Here is a 22,100-nt window from a genome sequence, read left to right as displayed (position 1 = left end):
AATCCATTTTCTTTCCTTTTCTCTGGGCTCTCAGGAAGAATTTTATTTCCCAGGCTCTTGCAGTCAGGTCATATGACTGATTTTTGGCCAGTGGAATATGGGTAAAAATGATATACATGAATTCCAGACACGACTATAAACCCTCTCGGGAGAACTTCCCCTTTATTTATTTCCATTTTGCGGTGACCAAAGAAGTCATATCTTGAAGCTGGTAGCCTCAAAATATGGAAGAAGTTTGAGTATTTAAATGAAGGCATTTAACAGAGCCCTCACTGAGTGCATTAGACAAAAACACGAGAAGCAATAAAATGTTATTGCATTAAAGCCACTGCTATTTGGGGTTTATTTTACTGCAGCACAGCTTACTCTACTCTAATACAATAATCAGTGTAGTTTTATTTGCCTTCTGTAGTAGCATTTGTAAATTTGACATGGGTTATATTATGTTTGGTCAGCAGAATTTTAAAAAATTGACCTTCTATGCCTTTACATGCAGAATATACTATTTCATCACTATTCCTTGTTATTACATCCCTTCTTCATTAATTTATTTACATGACATGCCCTGGAATCCATTTGGGTTTGCAGACCACTGCTATACATGAGTCTTATTTAATGGTATCTAATGCTGAGCAAACAAATGCTAGCTTTTGTGTACTTTTCTGTATATTTGAGTTATTAGATGCTTCTCAAAGACACAAATAACAGTAACAGTTGGATAAATTTTAAAAGCTGACATTTTCAAAAGATACTGCACATGGTTTAAGAAAACACATAAAAACATAGCCTGAAATATGGAACTATTCCATCTAGGTAGAAGCTAGGTTTAAAAGTCAGTATTAAATATGCAATGTGCCTTCCAAAAATTTATGTAACTATTAACAAAAATGATAAATAGATAAACCCAGATCATCTTGCAATATTTATCAGTGTGGGATTAAGGCTTCTCAGAATCAAAACTATGTCCTAGGCATATAAAGTTTATGGGATTTAATTAAAGTGGGCTATGGTTCCAGGCAGGAATATGCTACTAGATTCAAGCTCATCCTCAGGGTCTGTAAATATTTCACTTGCTCAAGCAGTGCTAAAATTTCATCACAAAACCTTTTTGAAGTAGTCATAATTTTGTTTTCATAGTTAAATTTTATAAATGGGGAATAGATCAGAGACAGGATACAATATTCAACCAGCCCTAATGGATAAATTCTAGATATCGTTTCTTAATCCCAGGTCAGTATCTGATTCTTTCTTTCTTATTGGTTTTCCAGAATTATTTTGAAGAATATACTTTCTATCACTTTACGACTGGTCCTTTTATTATAAGGACTTTAATAGTAACTGCTGCAGTGAAACAGACAAAGGATATCTAAAATCAACACTGGATAAGTGAAAAATCTTACAGAATCATTGTCTCAGATCAATAATATTGACACTTTTTGTAAATGGTCCTAGAGAAACTCTTCCACATACTGCTGAGGTGATCTTATTAAATAAAATGTAAGCATATAGTCCTACGTTTCGTGAGATTCTAATTCTTTAACATGCTTCCTTAGATATGCTTCAAATGTACACAATTTACACTACGCATTTTTTTTTGTCAGTCTTTCTATTCTTCCTCTATCAAGTTGTCTCTTCTGTATAGAGCACAAATAATTCTTCTGTACTGCTTCCAGCTCTCTTACACTAATGGTTTGCATGATTTATTCCTCATTTCTATTTTTTATCTCAATTTTTTACAGAGCATCAATGTAAGCAAGAGGTGAGAGCATAATGTCTTCAACTCTTTCTTGACCATACACACAACCCTATGCATGGGAGCAGCCTTCTAGATTTCCAGAAAAATGTTGGCACTCTTCAAATCCCCTATGAATATTTCATTCATCAGCTTTTCTTTTAAGGTCTTGGTTAGTCTGTTGTTGTTTGTCCCAAGTCTTATCCATTAATTCAGACAGCTACAGTGCTAAAATATTGACTAGAAATGTCTTCTAAAACTTCCTGTGGGTAGAGACTTTTAGCACAGTGTGTAGGTCAAGTAAAGATAAGACACTTGAGTGGAGTCTTCCAGGGAACCACCAAACAGGTGAAATAGTGACAATTTATTGGCCGTGATGGTTTGAAAGAACTCCAGCTTCATTCTGCTCCCTTTAATCTGATCCCAGGAATGTGGACTATTATTTTTCCAAGACTACTGCTTTAATCGAGACATAGGAAATGTGTTTAAGGTGAGTCAAACTGCCACAAACTCACTGTTCTTAGAGATATTCAATCATTTTCTTGGACACTCTCAAGGTTGCTACAAGCCTTGGTTAGTTTTCAGAGTTCTTAAGATGGTGATTCTTCCAATTTTTGCCATTTTTTTTCATTGTTTTCACGGAGGGGTGAATTTTTGGAAGTCTTTTTTACGCTGCCAGTATCACCATTATCACCAAATTATACTCTAAAATGTAAGTTCTATTAAAATATTTGCTTTTCTTCTTCATGTATTCCTGTTACACATGTGTTCAATATTCTTTGAATGTCTTCTATATCTATTTCCTTCTCTTTTATCGCTTCATTTTTTAAAACAATTTATTTTACCCTCTCTCTTACTCACTCATCTTTCACTCGTGTGTCTTCTTTCTTGAGACAATTTGTTTTTATTCTTTACTTTTGAAATAATTTTGAAATGATTTTGTCTTCTTCTTCAACTCCTTTCCTGAGTTCTCTAAGTCCTCATTTGATATCTTCCTGCTGTTTGTCTATTTCTATTCTGAATATGTGAATTGTAATTTATGAAGTGAAAATATTTACTTCAGGTATTGTGTTATAAATGCCCTCAAATTTTTGTCTGTAATATTTCTGCATGTTCTTGAATGTTGAAAGGTTTACGTTAAGTTTTGTTAGAACTTTTTTTCTAGGAGTGCTTTTGCTTTTCCCTTATATTATTGTTTACATGCATTTTAGTTTTCCAGAAACAGCACTATCAGGTCATAAAAATTGTGATGTGGGTGGGTCAAAGACTGTGCTCAACAACCTTCTGAATAGGTGAATTTGTAGACCTCATTTTACAGAAAAGAAAACAAAGCTCAGGGTAGGGAGTTTACTTCCTCCGTTAGAGAGACCAGTCAATCATAAGATTACTCAGGCAATCTGTAGTCCAGAGACTATGATCCCACCACCATCCTACAATGCTTTTCTCTCATAGGTCTGTGACACAGCATGTCTCCTGGTCGTTGTCAACATATCACAAAACCAGTGCTGTCAATTACTGCAGTAACTATTTTTATTATTAGTTCAGATATGCTAAAGTTGAAAACAGCTTCCAAAATAAATATTAGCAGCATCAGGCTAGTGTATTTAAACTAGAAAATTATCTATAGTCAATATTTTAGTTTAAGAGTTAGAATAAGGAACGGTCTTAGAATATTTAACCAATAATATTCTCTTTTCTTTATGTGTCTTACATAAACATTTATAATGAAAGGAAAATAACTTAAATATAAAGGGTAAATAACAGTAATGGGTGTATAATGCATAGTTCAAACTGTCTACTAGGTGTATATATCATCTCTGAAAAGTATCATTAACAAAGTGTCAAAATTAGGGTTGTGGCAGTCATACACAGGGACTGAAACAAAATACTATAATTCAAATTGTGTTTTATTTTATATGCCAGTTATTGATAAATATCACCACATGCTTAAAACAAAATTTCATTGTGTGGGCGATTTTGTGAGAATGTAATCATAGAAACGTTAACACTGTAGATATAAAAATAAATTCTTAGAAATTGGGAAGAGAAAAGATCCAAGGGATTTCTAACCTAATTATGTCTTCTAATAATCAAAACACAAATAAGATTGATTGGCAAAGTTAGTATATATAAGTTGGTATAACCAATTCAAACATGACTAGCAGAATTCATAAACATAAATACAATGATGAACTATATTGAAAGGGGTACTATATTTACAATTTCTAAGTAGGCTTAAATTTCATTTCTTGGGGAAAAGAAATGCCCATCAAAGCACCAAAAATACTTCTGCACCAGTGACCCAATGAACCTCCTTGTCCATACATCCCATATCTATCCTCTATTCAATCCATCATCCATAATGCAGATCAAGTAATTTTTCAGATAGCTCCCTCTGGCTTTCTCAGTAATATCCAGACCATTCAGCTCAAATGATGGGTACAACATTTCCTATCATATGTATCTGTGAGTCTCAGGTTTGCACTAATTGATATCTACCAGATATCAACCTGGTATCTTACTCTGAATCCCCTCTGTGGCAAATTCAGTCCATTCTGCATTTTACTTGTCTATCTGATGGTCTTTCTGATCAACTAAGTATTGAAAAATCAGTCAGATCCAACTACAGTTTTATTTTAGGCTTACGTTCCTCTACTTTCTACTTGACTCTTAGAAAGTCTCTTGGCCAGGACTCTCATGTTTATGGAATTTTCCTCTCCAGTCTGTAAGGAAAACATAGCCCTTGTTTTTTGGGGGGTTGGTTCTCTACTGGCCTCTGCTGTTTACTTAGTCTCACATCAGTGTGTGTGTGTGTGTGTGTGTGTGTGTGTGTGTGTGTATGTGTGGAAGGGAGCGGAGAGGAGTGACTTCCTCAATATCCAAACTGGTCCTCTCAGCACAGGTGATGTCTGTTCCTAGCTCAGATAGGAAAAGACTTGCAGTCCTATTGGCGGAGATGAATGTCCATAAGCACTCTTTTATAGATAATTCTAGTCTCCTAAAGATTCAGTCAGAACTCCCCTGGTGGCGCGGAGGTTAAGAATCCGCCTGCCAATGCAGGGGACATGGGTTCGAGCCGTGGTCCGGGAAGATCCCACGTGCTGCAGAGCAACTAAGCCCGTGCACCACAACTACTGAGCCCACGTGCTACAACTACTGAAGCCCTTGTGCCTAGAGCCCACGCACCACAACAAAGAGTAGCCCCCACTCACTGCAACTAGAGAAAGCCTGTGGGTAGTAACGGAGACCCAATGCACCCAAAAATTAATTAATTAATGAATTAATTTTAAAAATTAAAAAAAATAGATTCAGTCAACCTTCAGCCTCACTTCCTATATATGAATAACCAACTCCAATTTGGAGTTGGTTCCTTGACCAACCATTTGGCCCCTTGAGGGAGGAGCATAGGCTCACTTTCACATTAAATTATGTGCTGCACTCTGAGATCAAAGAAGATTTATGGGTCCCTGTCATGCTATTTTCAGGCCCACAGAACCTTGGGCCCTTCTTTGAGACACAGCCTGGGAGACAAGGAATTTCTTAACTTTAGTCTTATTTTCTTCATCAGTACCTCCCATCTCCTCACAGACTGAAGATGTTTTAAAAGAATACCCATGAGGCAACAGAGAGAAATGATCCTGCCAGGTACATCTTCAAAATCTCCTCTATAGGACCCCAGTCCGCCACATCTCACCACAGAATTCCAAAATCTGCCCAATTTTGTCACCACTGCACGTTCCCTGTCCACTTTTCCTTGCTGGAAATGAATACCTCTTGCCTCATGTTCTCAATGTCCACAGTGTTTATTTGTTAAAGGAGCAGAACATTGTAAGCTGTTTGATACCTAAAGTTCATAATCTGCTGTAAAATGAGTATTTAATATTAATATTGAAGCTTTTAGGAGATGGCTTCCTTCATCAGGAATCACAGATATCACTTTCTTATGCACAAGGTAATGTATGTAAAACAATGCAACTAGTCTAAGTTCCTCCCTCATCCTCCCAATTTGCCCTCGAGCCATGTCGAATACTTGCAATTCCCTAAAAGCACTGAGGTATCTTCACCTGTCTTTCACTTAGATATATTACTCCCTTTGTCTGGAGTGCTCTTGCATTTCTTTTCTGGTAGGTTAATTTACTCTTTTTCATATTCTGTCTAGAAATTCACTCACTTAGGTAGACTTCCATAACCTCCCTCTATCTCTCCATCCCTGGGTTACTTACAGTATATTTCAGTGGTCTCTTTACTTGTGTATCTCATCCACTAGGGCCATCATGCAGTTCTGTTATAACCTCTTCTCCATTAGCCCAAAGTCTGGCAATTTCACAGCTAGTGGCTATTACTTCAGCCAGGTCACAAAGTGAAGAAGACATGCAGTGAATCTCAATGGGCATGCCAACTGAATGATAATTAAATTTGTTGTTATAAGCCATTTAAATTTTAAAATAGGTTGCTGCTGCAATATATCTTAGCCTAAGATGACTGATGTAGCAATAAATATTCTGAATTAGTTGACTTAGAAAACAATTTAAGAATGTATCTTTATTTAAATACAATAGTGTGCAATATCCAAATATGTTAACATTATTACATAATGATTTGCTATGTCATGTAAACAATTATGTAAATAAAGCTCTACATTTAATATTAACAAGGTTTTTGAGGGCTGCTGTAGACTCAGGAGAGAGAGACAGAGACAGAGAAACAGAGAGAGAGAAGAGGGAGAAAGAGAAAGAGATGAGAGAGAGAGCACACTTAAGAACACTAAGGCAATTTCTAGGAACAAAGTACTAATTTAAAAAAGAATTATAACCTGTGACTCCTAAGAAGAGCCTAAAAAACAGGAAAACTAAATGTAATATGGTTTACTGGAGGGGATCCTGGAACAGAAAAATAACATTAGGTAAAAACTATGGAAATCTGAATGACTAAATTTGAATAAAGTGTGGAACTTAGTTAATAATAATGTATCAATAGTTCATTAATTTTGAAAAATATATCATACTAATATAAGATGTTAATAATAGGGGAAAATGGATATAAGATATAAGGAGACTATCTTCACTATTTTTCTGTAATTTTAAATCTATTCTAATATTAAAAACATTTTAAAAAATGAGACACTAAGTAAAGATTAAGGATTATAGGAGAATATTTAAGTATTTTATGTAATAAATGTTTTGATAAATTATGTATTAATATAATACAGCTAAATATGTGTTTGGAAAGCACTTGTTAACATGTAAATTTTAATATTTTTAAAATCTGTTCTTGCAAAAGTTCTTTTCAGGCATTATCTAAAATATGAACTCATGGAAAAATATTTTCAAAGGCAAAATAACTTGTGAAAATATCCTGTAGGAAAAAATAAGGGAGAATATTTAATGTTACATTTATATTTTGTATAATTAATATATAAATTTTCTACTGGGAAAATATTTTAATAGTTTTTCTTTAACAATTCCAATTAGTGTAATATTCAGTATTTTTACAACATGAGGGAACTAATCACTTTCATGTTTTGAAATTTTACATCTGCTATGATAATTTTTCATCACACAATATCCCCAAAAGACTAATTAGATGCAAAGTCTAAAAACATTTTCTCTAATATATTCAAAAATATATATAAATATTTCAGGTAAAGAGAATGCCTTTATCATAACTTGAAGAATTATTTTTTTCTGGAGTAAATATATTTATTGATACCCATTTTATATAGTTCAATGAAATAATCTATAAGTATAAAAGCATTTTTCTCTTGGATATCACCATGGTCCATGTAAACACTCAACAGTCAGAATCATCTGCAGGAAGCACTCCAAGTCACACGGTTAGGTTTACAGACCTGAATATACATATTTCATTAAACAGTGGCACTTATGTACTCAAGTGGTCCAGTGGCTTTGCAATATATGACTCCTGGGCATGTGGAGTAAAAATAACATGTAAGTTTAAGTCAATGGAAAAGGGTAGCAACATTCAACAGAAAGAAATAATTAGGAATTAATATCCTAGGTGAAGAAAGAACCACAGTTGACACTTTGGGTCAGAATACTGAAGACGAAGTATGTTTAACAACACATGTCGTGGTGCCATGTGCTAAGTCCCAGTGGACAGTCCACCAGTGCCTGAGGGTCATTCAGGGTCAACAAAACAGCAATTCTTAAGGACCTCAATAGCTTAGAATAAAAGGTATGTGGTGGCTGGTATCAAAGAAAAGTGAGCTAAATAATTCAATGACATAATAAATTTCCCTCCTAAGAGGAGGAGATTATGGGGAAAACAATTTTTTTAAAAATTCCCTTTGTTACAGTGATCAGAATCATTTATCTAATGTATGAGAAAGAACCCAGATAGCTGGTACCCAAAACACAGGTGCAAAAATTTTCTTCTGTTTTAAAGTTTGTTCCTCAACACTTTGGAGGGAACTAATGCAGTGGACTTGCTCTCAACTTGATGCAGCATAAAATTTTCTCATTTCTTCAGAAACAAATACAGGAATGTCCTTTGCTGCAGTCAGACCATGTGTCTTCTGAGTTAGCAAGCAAATGCATTTAGAAGGTCTGAGGTGTGCAAGGTCCAAAATTGAAATCTGAGAAGCAGCGTTAGAACTTAAGCAAGGCAGGATTTTTAGAGACTACTCAAATGAAAATCTAAGCAAAGCATGTACAAACTCAGTTCTTTCTATTATTTTCAACTGGTAATTGAAACATTCTCAAATAATCCTTACCAGCAACATTCTCTGGTAAGGATTAGTTTTTAATTATAATTTTTATGCTTTATAATGACAATTGGTTATTTGAGTTATCTCGAGTCTGTAATGTAAAATGTAAAATGTATTGCTGTAGATTATATCTTCACTAGTTATTCTTCTTTTCCCCTGTTAACTGTATTCTTTTAGATGAATCAATATATTTTCCTCTAAAATGCACTTTAAGTGAGCCGAAATTTTCCTTATAAAACAGTTTATACATAGCCAAAACACTATTTTTCAGAAGCTCTATATTTTAAATATTTAAGTCTTCTATTTGTTTTTCTCTTTATACCACAGCATGTTGAAAATAGTTACAAATATACCAATTGATAAATACAGTAACATAATAAAATATAAAAGTTCTTTGTAGCTTCTTATGGTTTAAATGGCTACTTGAGAAACTAACCTTTTAGTACAGTGAAAAATAAACCATTTCAGGTAATGAATGGAGGGCACCTGATGTGGTAAGATGAAAGGCATGTAGCAATTTTGTTAGTAAAAGTGTTTTTACCACTTAAAAGTAAATAGGACCCCTATTATACTTTCTGAACTAAAATGTACTTTTATTTTTGATGATAATATTTTGACCTAACCCAGTATAAAGTAGAATTTGTGAGCTTTGTATGGAATAAAGTGAATATTGTTCTGAATATCAAGTATTATAGGTCTAATCCTCACCCCGGTGCTATATTACCATCTGTTACTAAGTTACATTTTCACGGCATCTCTTTACATCATAAAATTAAGGTACTGACATATATAAATCATAAGTTATCTATAACTCTACAGAATTTAATATGCCTTTTATTTTCCATTATCAGCTCTATTTGTTTAAAAATCATTTTTATTTTCCAACAGAAATCATCTTTATATTACTAAGTAAATATTTTATGAAATATCAAAAAAGTTATTCACTCACTTTCTCAAGCATCATTTATTAAGTATATGTTAGCTTCTATGCTTTGTTCTGGATCTGGGGATACAAAAAAAAAAAAGAGAGATAAAATCCTTTCCTAGAGGAGTATAATGTGACTGAACATTCATCTAGGTTATTTGACATATACACACACTCTTGTAGTTGTTTTGTATTATTTGACATTCATATGCACTTGTATTATTGTTAGTGATATATATGTATATATGTGTATGTGTGTGTACGTATATATACATATATATATATATATATCCATACTTATATATGTTTATGTGGACACATATACTTTTATTTATGTGAGTATATATGTATATCATATTAATTAATGTGTATATATTTTATGTGTATATATCTTTTTTACAAGTGTATTTCAAGATACACTAAAAATAGACTGTTCTTTAAGTTTACTCTTCTTCACCACTTCTATTCCAGTAGAAATATATAAATATTGTAAACATTTGCTAAGAGATGCAATTTATAAATCCAAACTGTCTTTCTATGTAATATAATATATAAGAGCTTGCTATAATCACCGTGGCCAAAGAGGTGTGGCCTGATGATTTCCCCTTTGACCCAGGCTGGTGATGCCAAGCACCAAGGATAGAGCTGAGGGGGAGGTGTGGGCACTGCCCTGTTGGGGACATTGGTGATAGGGGAGTGGGGGTACTGTGTTATCCCCAACAGTTGTTGAATGGAGTTCAACAACTGTTCAATAGAGATGCTTAACTGAAGTGGAGCAAAAGCAGTTGCCCCCTGAAATCAGTCGATGATATCACCATCTACACTCAGATGAGTTAAAAAATATATTTTCTAAGAAATATAAAGTTGAGTCCCTCAGTTGGTGGTTTATTTTAACTTAGTGTTTTATAAGTCAAACTATTGTTTGGCACAAGTCAATCCTCCTATGTTTTCAAATCTGTTACATATATTTTAGTGCCTAGTAGTAGGATTTAATCATTATGTATAGCAATTTATCAGATCATCTAAAAAATTCCTTTTTAGAAGACGATCCACGTTCCTACTTATTTATTTTATTTTTTGGTACAGATACTGCTTAATCTTTTAGGCAGTCTTTCAAATATTTGAGTATTTACTATGTTCTGGGCATATAGTACTAGGCACTGGAACCTAAAGTTAAACGAGTAGAGATTGCCCTTTGATCTTGGAGTTTACAACATAATAAGAAATATTATAGTAATGAATGAATGGGTAAATAAATAACATGATGCAAGCCCTCAAGAGCTGTATTGCTAGTTTGTTTATAAGGAAACATGTTTAAGAGGTTAAGCAGCTTGGTCAGGATCATGAAGTCAGAATGTAGGAGAGACAGGATTAAACCAAAGTATGATTTACACCAGAGGAGCAACCATGACAAAAAGAATATTACACTTGAAATAGCTGAGGTGCCTCACAAATATAGTGCCTCACAAATATCTCTGAGCAGTAACGCTTAGTAAGACACTGTTTTATCTCTTCCTTCTCACCGCCTCAATGCTAATTGCCTTTAACCATGAATATCCAGGGAAAGAGTGGAATTAACACAAACAGTAGACAGTGGGGAAAAAAACAGATACTGTGTAAGTAAGAAACAGAATGAAGAAGATGGGAGTACGATGAAAGTGCCACAAGTGCATGTTTATTTTTATTTTTCCAATCAAGCAATTCTGATCCATTCCTTATTAAACCTGACTGCTGTGGCACTAAAGTTCATTTTGAGCACAAAGTTCTTGATTGGGACCAAGATATCAGAGATGACAGATGTTAGTGTACTGGTCAAGAGAGAGAATGGTCACGCTGATTTAGGTGACAAAGCTGCTATGGCAGTGTCACCTTGTGAAGAGAGCGACATTGGTGACAATCAGGGGGGAAACACCTATCTGACAGTGAGGGTAGTGAAAATGAACACCAGCAGGAAGAAATAACATGAAATGAATTAAAAGGAGGGCAAGAGAGAGCTAGTAAAGTGTGGTTTCAGAATCATTTCTAGGACGAATAAGCCAAAATTTTACCTAAAATGGGCATTGATCCTGTTTAATTGACATAGTGGACTCCACTAACAATGACAGTTTGAAGGATAGTGAAGCATCCCATTGTTGCAATTAAACACATGATAGTGATAGTAATTTTTAGAATCTGGAGTCTGATGGTTTTGTCTTTCAATCATATTAAGTAGCATATTCACACTCCCTGTGATACTTTTGAATGTTCAGATATCTGTACAAGGTTACGACACAGTATTTTTCTCTACAGCTTTCTTCAACCACAGAATGTCAGTGCTGACACTGCATTTTCACTTGTGCCATTACTTTTCATTTATAAGTGTCAGTTTAAAAATGCATTTCATGTTTTCTCTAAATGACAATCCCTTTTCTATATCTCTTTTATGTATTTTCTTTGCTTCAATTTATTCCTGCATACTCTCTCATGTAGGCCTAACAGATTTGGGTGACAAATACAGTTAGATACAAAGCTAGAAGGAAAAATAAAACTATATTTGTAGAGGCATTTCCAATTACCATCACTCCTTGATACAAAACCGTGAAGAACATAAGACAGAAATTATTATCCCTCTTTTATAAATAAAGATGCAAGTGCTGAAAAAACTGGTATAGCCTATGCAAAGTCACACTATTACATTTTGCTACATTTAAACACAAAAATTTAATGGAATCCATGAATGTTTCAGCCTAAATTTTGCCAAAGCCCACTCAGGGGACTTCACTGGCCTTCACCCTAATTATGACCTGCTTTTCTTCTCAGGTGTGCACATGGCAAGGCCAGGCTTCCCTTGACACTCCCTATCAGTAAGTACATTGGGTTTTTTTTTTTTTAAATGATTCTTTTATATTGGAGTAGAGTTGATTTATAATGTTGTGTTAGTTTCAGGTGTACAGAAAAGTGATTCAGTTATACAGATACATATATCTATTCTTTTTCAGATTTTTTTCCTATATAGGTTATTACAGAATATTGAGGACAGTTCCCTGTGCTATACTGTAGGTCCTTGTTGGTTATCTATTTTAAATATAGTAGTGTGTATATGTTAATATGGGCAGCCAGGTGAAGTGCATACTTGGTGTCATGGACATTCTCTTACCCGGTGGAAGACAAAATTGTTGACTCAGAAACAAATGTGAATGTACACACACCCTTATATCACAAATATACAAATGTATATTTTAATACACCTACACATATATATAAAATACTTGCTGCTGGATTTTTTTAAAATGTGCCTGCACATTGAACTTTAAGACTTTACTTCAATAGTGGAAGATAGTTTTATCCTTCAACAACACTCTGGTATCTAAGCCTAAGTAAAGTTTAATTGTGAGAAATTTCCCTGATAATTCCTGATTTATCAAAGTTCATCCAAAATGTAATTCCTACACATTAACAGTGTAAAGATTCTTGCCTTTAGCCTGAATTAGATGTCATTTATAATATACCAAAGGAAATATGTTTCCTTGGAGAATTTGAAAAGGCCATGGTAAAATTTGGAGAGTAATATAATATATGAAATTTTCATCATACTATTTATATTTCCTTCTCTCTAAAATGTCTTTTCTAGAAATAATGTATCTATTTCAGTTACATCATAAAATTCCTAACACCCATTGCTGAACTAAATCAAAGCCAATGACCATATGGTTAAATTATTCTCCACGGAATACTGCTTCTTAAAATTCTTTTTTACTTCAGCTGCCACAGTCCCCAGCCAATCCTGATGCATAAAGAATGTCTGACACATTAGCATATTTTATAATTGAGCTGAGAAATGATGTTACTATTCATTTATTTTTGAAATATTATCTTGCTTTTAAAGAAAGTATAATGCATAAATGTCAGAAGTATTTATGACAACACATTTTTATATCAGGTGTGCCCTTGAAATTCCCAGCTACATTAACATGAAGATTACTGTGCCTTTGAAGAAAGTTCTTATTTTATTAAGGGAAACTGTGGTTTGAATCATGCTATAGAACAGTCCAATATGAGTAAATAAATAATGGCACAGACTCAAAATAATTAACTACTATTATATAGTAAGAATGTTTCAGAGGAATTGTTAAATAGTGAAGTTTATACTAATATTGATTTTCTATGAAACTGTATTACACTTCTATTTTATAGAATGATGCTTAGCATTTAGTTATGCGTTGTAACTTTTGTGCTCTAGTAATTTCACATAAATCTTGTTTTCCGCCAAAATTTCAAATTATTCATGGTAAGAAATTAAGCTACTGTCTACACATCCTCATAGCATCTGTGTTTATTCAATGCTTCAACATAATTCTCTTTTATATCACTTAAATAAATTTTGAGTTTACTTAGATAATATCAGTTGATTATCTGAGTATACCCACAAAAAATTGACACCTTAGACATGTTGGATACTGATAAGTAATTGGTCAATTAATATAAGGGTTTATATTTATTATAGGCAAGGCTGTGGACTTAATATATAATGGTCATGCTTGATTTATTGGAATAAATACATGAAATATATGGGCGAATAGTATTTGAAATAACAAGACGTATCATTAATGAGATTTGCTTGAATCCTAATATTTCAGTACCAAAGTCTGGAGAATTTATTATATATTTTTACACATAATACATACACACTTATTTACAAATCCTTGGTAAAGTCAGAGGAATACTAAGTAAAACAATATTTAAGAAAAAAAGTTTATTAAAATAGGATTTTCACATTTGCATTGTAAATACAGGAGGGAGGATTGGGATGAGTGAAGTGTAGGGAAAGACGGTATCTCTTGTGGTCTCTTACTTTACTAATTTTTAAGAGCTATAGAAGGACTAGTATTTCCCCAGAGCATATTTTAGGACATGATGACCTAGAGAATTCCTAGTGCTTCCCTGTCATTTGGAAAAAAACATACTTCTTCTATTTCTTCTGCTCCTTTAATTATTATATTTAATGCTTGCCACAAAAATAGTTAGAAAGGAGCTTATTACTATACAACTCAGAATGGCCACCAGATAGATAAATAAATAGGTAGAGAGATAGATAGGCCCTGGGAAATTATATGTCAGCCAGAGATTGACTGGTTTTAGCGACAGTACTTTTTATACGTTTTACTTTTTCCACTCACCAGAGGTTATTGTAATGACCCGTCAAATGATTAAAGAAAAAAAAGAAAATAACAATTCATGGTCATGTAGAATTAAAAGTGAAATATATTCACTTTATTTCATTTTGCTTTTTCAATCATAAAAACACCATTTATGGACCAGAACATTTTTCCCTCCTCTTTAGAGGCTTACAACACTTTTAGAAAGTATTACAGGTCTCATCAGCCCTTAGGAGGATTTCTGAGGTCGTACAAGTTGTCTTAGTTTGTGGGTTATTGGGGAAGCCAACCCTGAGATAAGAATTCCAGTGAAAACATTTTAGTTGGGAGTTCAGAAAACAGTGGTAGGGAACTGAGGATTTGAAACAAAGAAGGGAAGCAGTCATTCAAAGATGTTTTATTTAGTCAGCATCCACTGTGGGTAACTGGAACTCAAACCCACAAGGAAACTTTAGGAAATGGCATAAATTATATTGTGTCAGAATTATCCCACTGGATGGAGAAGGTAGATGAACTCCTGCTTCAACCACTTCCACTCAATAGTTAAGGAATGATCCCAGGGCTGCTCATTTCCAGGCATTTAAGTCCTGCCATGAGCTGATAGTCGCCTTCTGGGGTTGACAAAAGGCCTGAGGCACAGAGAAAAAGATAATGGCAGTTGGAAATCAGCGGAAGCACATTGAAATTACCCAGGGAGTTGGGTGTGGCACTGTCAGCCTCTGATGTGGTCTCCCTCTCATCACTCAGATCCATTTGTGCTCCGTATTAAATTCTCTCCATCCTGTTATCACTCCTTCAGGATTAATGGGCAAAAGCTACACTCCTCTCTGATACAATGAGTGGTGAAGTCACCACTGATGCTCAGTATATCCCTCTTCTACCAGCCGTGGTGGAACCCCTTTTCCTTCAAACAGTGATGATCCTGGTCTACCTTGCTTGTCAGGGGTACCCTCAGTGGTGTGCTGGTAATTGTTTAACCACTGGCTCCCCAAATACACTTCCAACCTGAATGTTCGTTGATATGTCTCTTCATGGTGTGCAAACAAATAAGAGCAAAGCGAAACTGCCGAGACATTTGTCAAAACAGCACTAACTTTCGTTGACATAAGCCAATTCTTATCTCAGGTAATAGTGTTTGAAGCTGGAAATATATTTCCTCCATTATTTGTGTTACTCACCATGTAACAGCTACAGACCTGACATATTCTGAAGTCTCATCTCCACTATTAACATCTTCTCTATTACTTTTTAAAAGCTAGACCATGGATCAAACCATATTTTTCTGTAAAGGAACAGAGAGTAACACTTTAAGCTTTGTGGGCACATACAATTCCTGTCACATATTTTTTTCTTTTTTTGCTTGTTTTTAATAACCCTTTAAAATATAAACAACAGTCTTAGCTTATAGTCTGTTATTTCATTTCATTTCATTTTGTTTGGCCACACTGTTTGACTTGTGGGATCTTAGTTCCCCGACCAGGGGTTGAACTCGCACCCTCAGCAGTGAAAGCACGGAGTACTAACCACTGGACCTCCAGGGAATTCCCAGCTTATAGTCTTTAGAAGAAAAAGGCCAGGAGCTAGCTTATGCCTGTAGGCTATAGATTGTTGGCCTCTGTTCTGGACAATCAACAAAACAATAAACCAACCCTTGATTTGTAGCATTTCTAAATTTCCATGGTATAAAACTCCCGTCATGGCTAATTTCAAGCTATCCACGTAAGGTTAGGGATTGAGTTGGAGAGAGATGTGCAGTAGCACACCATTATATACGATTTCCAAATATATAATAAATAGTAGATCTCAGAAGCATAAGTATCAATAATAACAAAATACAGTAAATTGATTAGGAAGTTAAGAGTTTTGAATTACCTTTGGTCTTTATATAATTTATTTAATTACAAGTTTATATAGTTTAACTTTTTAACTATGGCTGTATTTAACAAACGGCTCACAAATTTCTAATATTTTATCAACCGCCTTTTATAAACTGGTCTGAGTAGCTCCAGCACACTCCTGGGAAACCCAGACCTTCATCCCAAGGGGTCTGAGTCCTTGGTTATGTAGTTGCAAATTCCCATTTATGGTTATCTGCTGATATGAAAGCACCAATCACTTTTCCCCTGAATCCAAATTCCATTTCCAAATTTTCTCTTCCCTCTCCTATCATATAATAACAACCTATGTCCTTATCATAATCCTTATCAATTACCCAGACAGTAGAGTAACTCCTTCCTTTGCCTATTGGCTTATTGGTGCAAGAACCCCAACATTGCTAGGCAGCAGCCATAATTTTAGATTTAGTAGAATCCTTTCTGGGCCCACTGTAAAACTGTCTCTCCCATTGCAAATAGGACTTCTAGACCAGTTATGATTAAAGTTAAGGTGATGGGAAGAACAAATTCCCCAGGTGAGCCACTGAGATTAATGGTGAGACAAGTTACTTCAACTCCACTTCTTGGTTTTCAGACATGTATTCTACTGTTGAGGATACATACTATGGTTCAAGTGTATACTGTATATTGTAGGACAGCACATCAGTCCCACAGGAGATTAACTTTTATCCTTAGGGAGGTGTCTTAGTCTGCTCAGGCTGCTATAACAAAATACTATATATACCCAGCCTATAACTGGATAGTTGCTATAACAAAATACTATATATACCCAGTCTATAACTGGGTAGTTGCTATAACAAAATACTATGTATACCCAGTCTATACCTGGGTAGCCTAAACATCAGACATTTATTTCTCATAGTTCTAGAGGCTGGGAAGTCCAAGTTCTAGAGGCAGGATCCCAAGATGATAAATCAGACACTCAAGTAAGCCCTCAGATAGTTTTCTTACTGATGTATTATAAGCAAGAGAGGCACACTTATGGTCAGAATATGTTTCAATTCCAATAAATACATATGCCTTCATACTCTCTGGTGGAAGGACTATGACATAATCCACCTGTTATCACCTAGCAGGCTCGTACAATATCACAGGCTCAGTCTCTAAATGTTTCCTATAGTTTGGGCATTAAGTAGCACTTGTAGCTAGATATGCTTTTGTGAGAGGAAACTCAATGTTTGGATCCATGAATAGCCTCCTTTCCCAACGCTATGGCTAATCTATTCATAAGCCATTGTGCCATCACTGGAGTATTAGTGTTAGATGAGGCCATGTATCCAAAAGCCTTGGAAATATCTGGGAATTCTACTTCCCTCAGTGAATGATTCTCTGATAAATTGCTATAGGTTCCTTTGGGGGAAAGATTGGGCAAATTTCTGCTCTGTTCTCTTCCTATAGTATTACAGGAATTCTTCTTCAAGTTGACCTTGGCTCCATTTAGTTTGAAGAGCTCAGGGTCTGAAACTGGTTTAGGTCTGTAAACAGGCTAAGATGTACTGATTTCCTATTTGGTTAACATTGATTGTAGTTATGTAGGTCAGTCAATATCCTTGTTGACTGCCCATGTCTCTTGACCTTAGGAACACCGTGTTATATTAGCCACAGCCACAAATTCCTGGGAGCCATTACTTTCCATCTACTTTCCATCTTTCCATCTACTTACAGCAATATGTCCACCTTCCTTCTAAAAGTAAAATGCTACCACCTGGCCTCTTCTATCGCAGAATCCTATTAGCCCCATTCATTCTAGGGAGATATGTTCTATAACAACACCCCTACCATCAATTCTGGCTTCTCAGTGATGCCCATGCCCCCATAACATAGCCATTATTATTTGTTTTATTGAAGAGAATGTCTCTAGTGCTTCCTGGACAACATAGTTAGAGATCTGTTCTCTGGTCTTATGTGATGTATTCATATTGGCATCCTCATTTCATTGAGGTTTTTGATCCATTTTCAATACTCCGCCACCTCAATTTTATCATTATCTCATGAATTGTAAGCCATTGATTTTTCCATGCTCCAAGTAGTAAATCCAGCTGTGTATTGGTATTGGCTCCAGGTATATTTATCAATGTATAAAATACCGAGTCACATGAGAGTGTGCTTCATCAAGAAATTCTCTAACCTTTCCCTTTGTTAGAGCCTTGGATGAGTAATCCCTGAAGAGTCTTGTGAGTACTTTCAAATATCTAATCCCATATAATTGATGCAAAAGAATACAGTTAAGGTGAGAAGACAACTTCCAGAAAGGAAAAATAATAGTAATGCATATATCCAACAAAAGGCTCATATTCAGAATATATAAATCAACAGGGAAAAAAAAAGCAGACCCTTAAAATAGAAAAATGGGCAAAGGACTTAGGAATTCCTCTTGGATGATTTCACAATGGCTAATCACAATTTGTAAAGAGGTGATCCAATTCATTAGACATTAGAAGAAATTCGAAATAAAATAAAAAGACATGGAAGTTTAAAATAAAATAAAAATACACCAAAATTGCTTAAATGAAAATTTCAGAGAAGACCAAGTATATATCAAAGGTGTGGGACACCCAGGACTGTCATGCACCACTGGTGGAAATAACACTGGTTAAAAACAAAATTTCCTTATCTATCATTACATCCTCCCTCTCATCTAGCTCCCTGAAAATCCATTCCTAGGCATGTTCTGTTGGCTCATGAGACTTACCTAGGATGTGAATTAAACCTTCTCTTCTATTGCTCTCATAATCAGTCATGGAACTGGTTTTCAGGACAATCTGCCTTCCAGTTGCAGGCGATGAGTCTTTTTATATGTTATCATCAAGGCCTTGTGAGATTCACATGGTGCCCTGAGAAGATTGTTGGGTGACTCTAGACCTGTAATTTCCTTTTTTCAGTGCATTAGTGATACTTAACAACAACCAGCCAAAAACTACATGTTCTTATAATTACCACTGCCAGCGTATCCCTTAAATGCTAGATATTTCCTATATCTGTTACATCTACTAATAAGCTATTTAAATTTTCACCATATCATCATATTGCACAACACTGGAGATTCTTTTTTTTTTTTTTTTTTTTATTTATTTATTTTTGGCTGTGTTGGGTCTTCATTTCTGTGCGTGGGCTTTCTATAGTTGCAGAGAGCAGGGGCCATTCTTCATCGCAGTGTGCAGGCCTCTCACTGTTGCAGCCTTTCTTGTTGTGGAACACAGGCTCCAGACGTGCAGGCTTAGTAGTTGTGGCTCACGGGCCCAGTTGCTCCGCGGCATGTGGGATCTTCCCAGACCAGGGCTCGAACCCATGTCCCCTGCATTGGCAGGCAGATTCTCAACCACTGCGCCACCACGGAAGCCCAACACTGGAGATTCTTAACAACTGTGATGTTATAGAGATTCTATGATCCTAGGATATTTATAAACAGTATTATCCTTTTTGTCTTTAGGCTGGTAAATTATTCAGTCTTACACAATGATATGTGTAAGCAATTTATTTGGCAGGTGCAAGAAACATAAGTTGTGCAATGGGGAATTGATAAAGGAATAAAAAAGCAACCAATTAGAGCCATTAAAGTGTTCGTTATTAAGCCAGCTGACTATAAGTGACTGAGTTTATTACTGTAGGAGACACTGGCAAACAGTTTAAAGCACGTGGTTCTAAATTATTATGTATATATCTTTTGGTTGAGGGCTGCTCCCCAGCGGTTGTTAATACCTGGCACTTTAAGCTTACCGTATGGACAAAAACAACGTGGCTTTCCATAGTGTTGGAGAATAAAGCAGGCACAGATATCAGATTCTGACAATTGAATGCTCTTGCATCTAATTCTAAATAAACTCTTGTGAATTTGTCCACTGCTACTTATAAATGGACTTGCATGGAAAAATATTTTTCTTTATATAAAGTGTCATATAAGGTATATTTTCTCTTTGAAACATCTCGCCTTAAAAATTGTTTCTTGTTGAATACAAGTCGTAGCTAAATAGATGAATAGATATATTGATCTGTCTCATGGCTTTCATAAGGAATATATACATATGTAATCTCAGGAAACAATATTAATTTCAACAGTCATTTTTATAAAGGAATATAGATATTTACCTATAAAATTATAGAATTATTACACTTATAACTATGAAATAAAGATTGTTGAATATGATTTCTGAGATTTCTTTTATAAGGCTTAGAATACACACACACAGATACACGTTTAGGGATATTTTGCTCTAATCTTTATTTTTACTGTGGTGGAGTAAAATTAGAATAAACATTTATTCTCATTTAAAAAAATCAGATGCATAAGAAGACTTTGTCATAACTAAACATAAAGTTAATTTTCTCAAGATTTCTCAGAACTAACTGAAAAGAAAGAATTAAAACTTTTCTAACCCTTGCCATGTGTCAGAAGTCTTCTAATACACTATGACATTTAAAAACACAGTTTTTAAATCCTGGGCACTTTTTTTCCAAATTTCAGTTCTTTAAGATATACTGTCTGGAGGCGTTTTGAAGATAAACATGCAGCTAATTGAATGATTGTGACTCCTTTTTACACAGTGGAAACATCCTTTAGGGATTTTATCCTAAAATGCCTTCTTTATTGATATCCTCAAGCATTTCTGTTCTTGTAAGGTTTAGATTCTTATAAAAAAGTGAAGAAATGCTGTACTTTGACCTTTAGATTATTCCACTGTTATAACAGAGAAGTATCATTTTTAGAAGCTTTAGTACTTTTTAAAGACAAAAGTGACCTTGGAACAAAGCTTATAAATCTTCACATCTCTACTGTTCATGTTCATCTACCAGGGTTAGCTTCCAAGCAACTCATACGAAAAGAAGTAAATGTGACATGTTACTTTGATATCTTCTACTATAGAGGATTTATATTGCAACTGAATAAAGAAAAATGATTCCATTTCTGTATATTGCTTATCATTACATACTTCGGTACTTCCCAACAATGTATGCATGTTTCCTGACAGTACAACTATTGGCTTTCTACTTGAAACTTCTGGAGAGTGGAGAATAAAAAGTTAAAGGAAAATGAAACAAACATACAAGTTACTACTTTTAAAACAGAGATTTCTGTAGAAAAGAAACATTTTGAATCTATAAAGGGAGCACTTACTATACATTCTAGAGTTAAAGTAATATTGGAGAATTTAATTTTTTCCTTATATAAGGAGTCAAATTTTTATTTATTGTTGAGTTTCCTTGGATAATTATATATTTATATATAATTGCATATATATAATATAGAACAAATCACTATTATCATCTTGTAAAGATACTGATTCACTAATCAGATGTCTCTGCTCAGACCCATGTCTTTTATGATGTCTAACATGAAGGATCTGACTAGAAAGCGCTCATATGAGGTTTGAAAGCAGAAGGAAGGGAAAATCCTACTGGCTATGGTCAGTTCCAGTGGTGTCCATGATAGCGGCCCCGGTATCAATTTTCATAAAGCCACAGCAATGTTGCCAACAGTGGCAGTGGCTCAAACAGCAGTCATTTTAATTTTATGGGTGTAATCTAGGGGAAGTAGTAGCTTCTTATATTCTGGATAATATCACATCCCTACTTTTGCCCTTTTGTAACCATTTTGTAATCAAATTCCCTTCTTTTTCCTTGACACTGACTGATACAGGGAGGTTGGGAAAAAAATTTTTTTTTAAAGTATGGTTGATTTACAATGTTG

The sequence above is a fragment of the Delphinapterus leucas genome, chromosome 1, assembly GCF_059928025.1.
Source record: "Delphinapterus leucas isolate spDelLeu-1000000601 "Yukka" chromosome 1, BTC_Dleu_Yukka2, whole genome shotgun sequence".
Taxonomy (NCBI): Eukaryota; Metazoa; Chordata; class Mammalia; order Artiodactyla; family Monodontidae; genus Delphinapterus; species Delphinapterus leucas.
Note: the sequence above shows the minus strand (reverse complement) of the source record.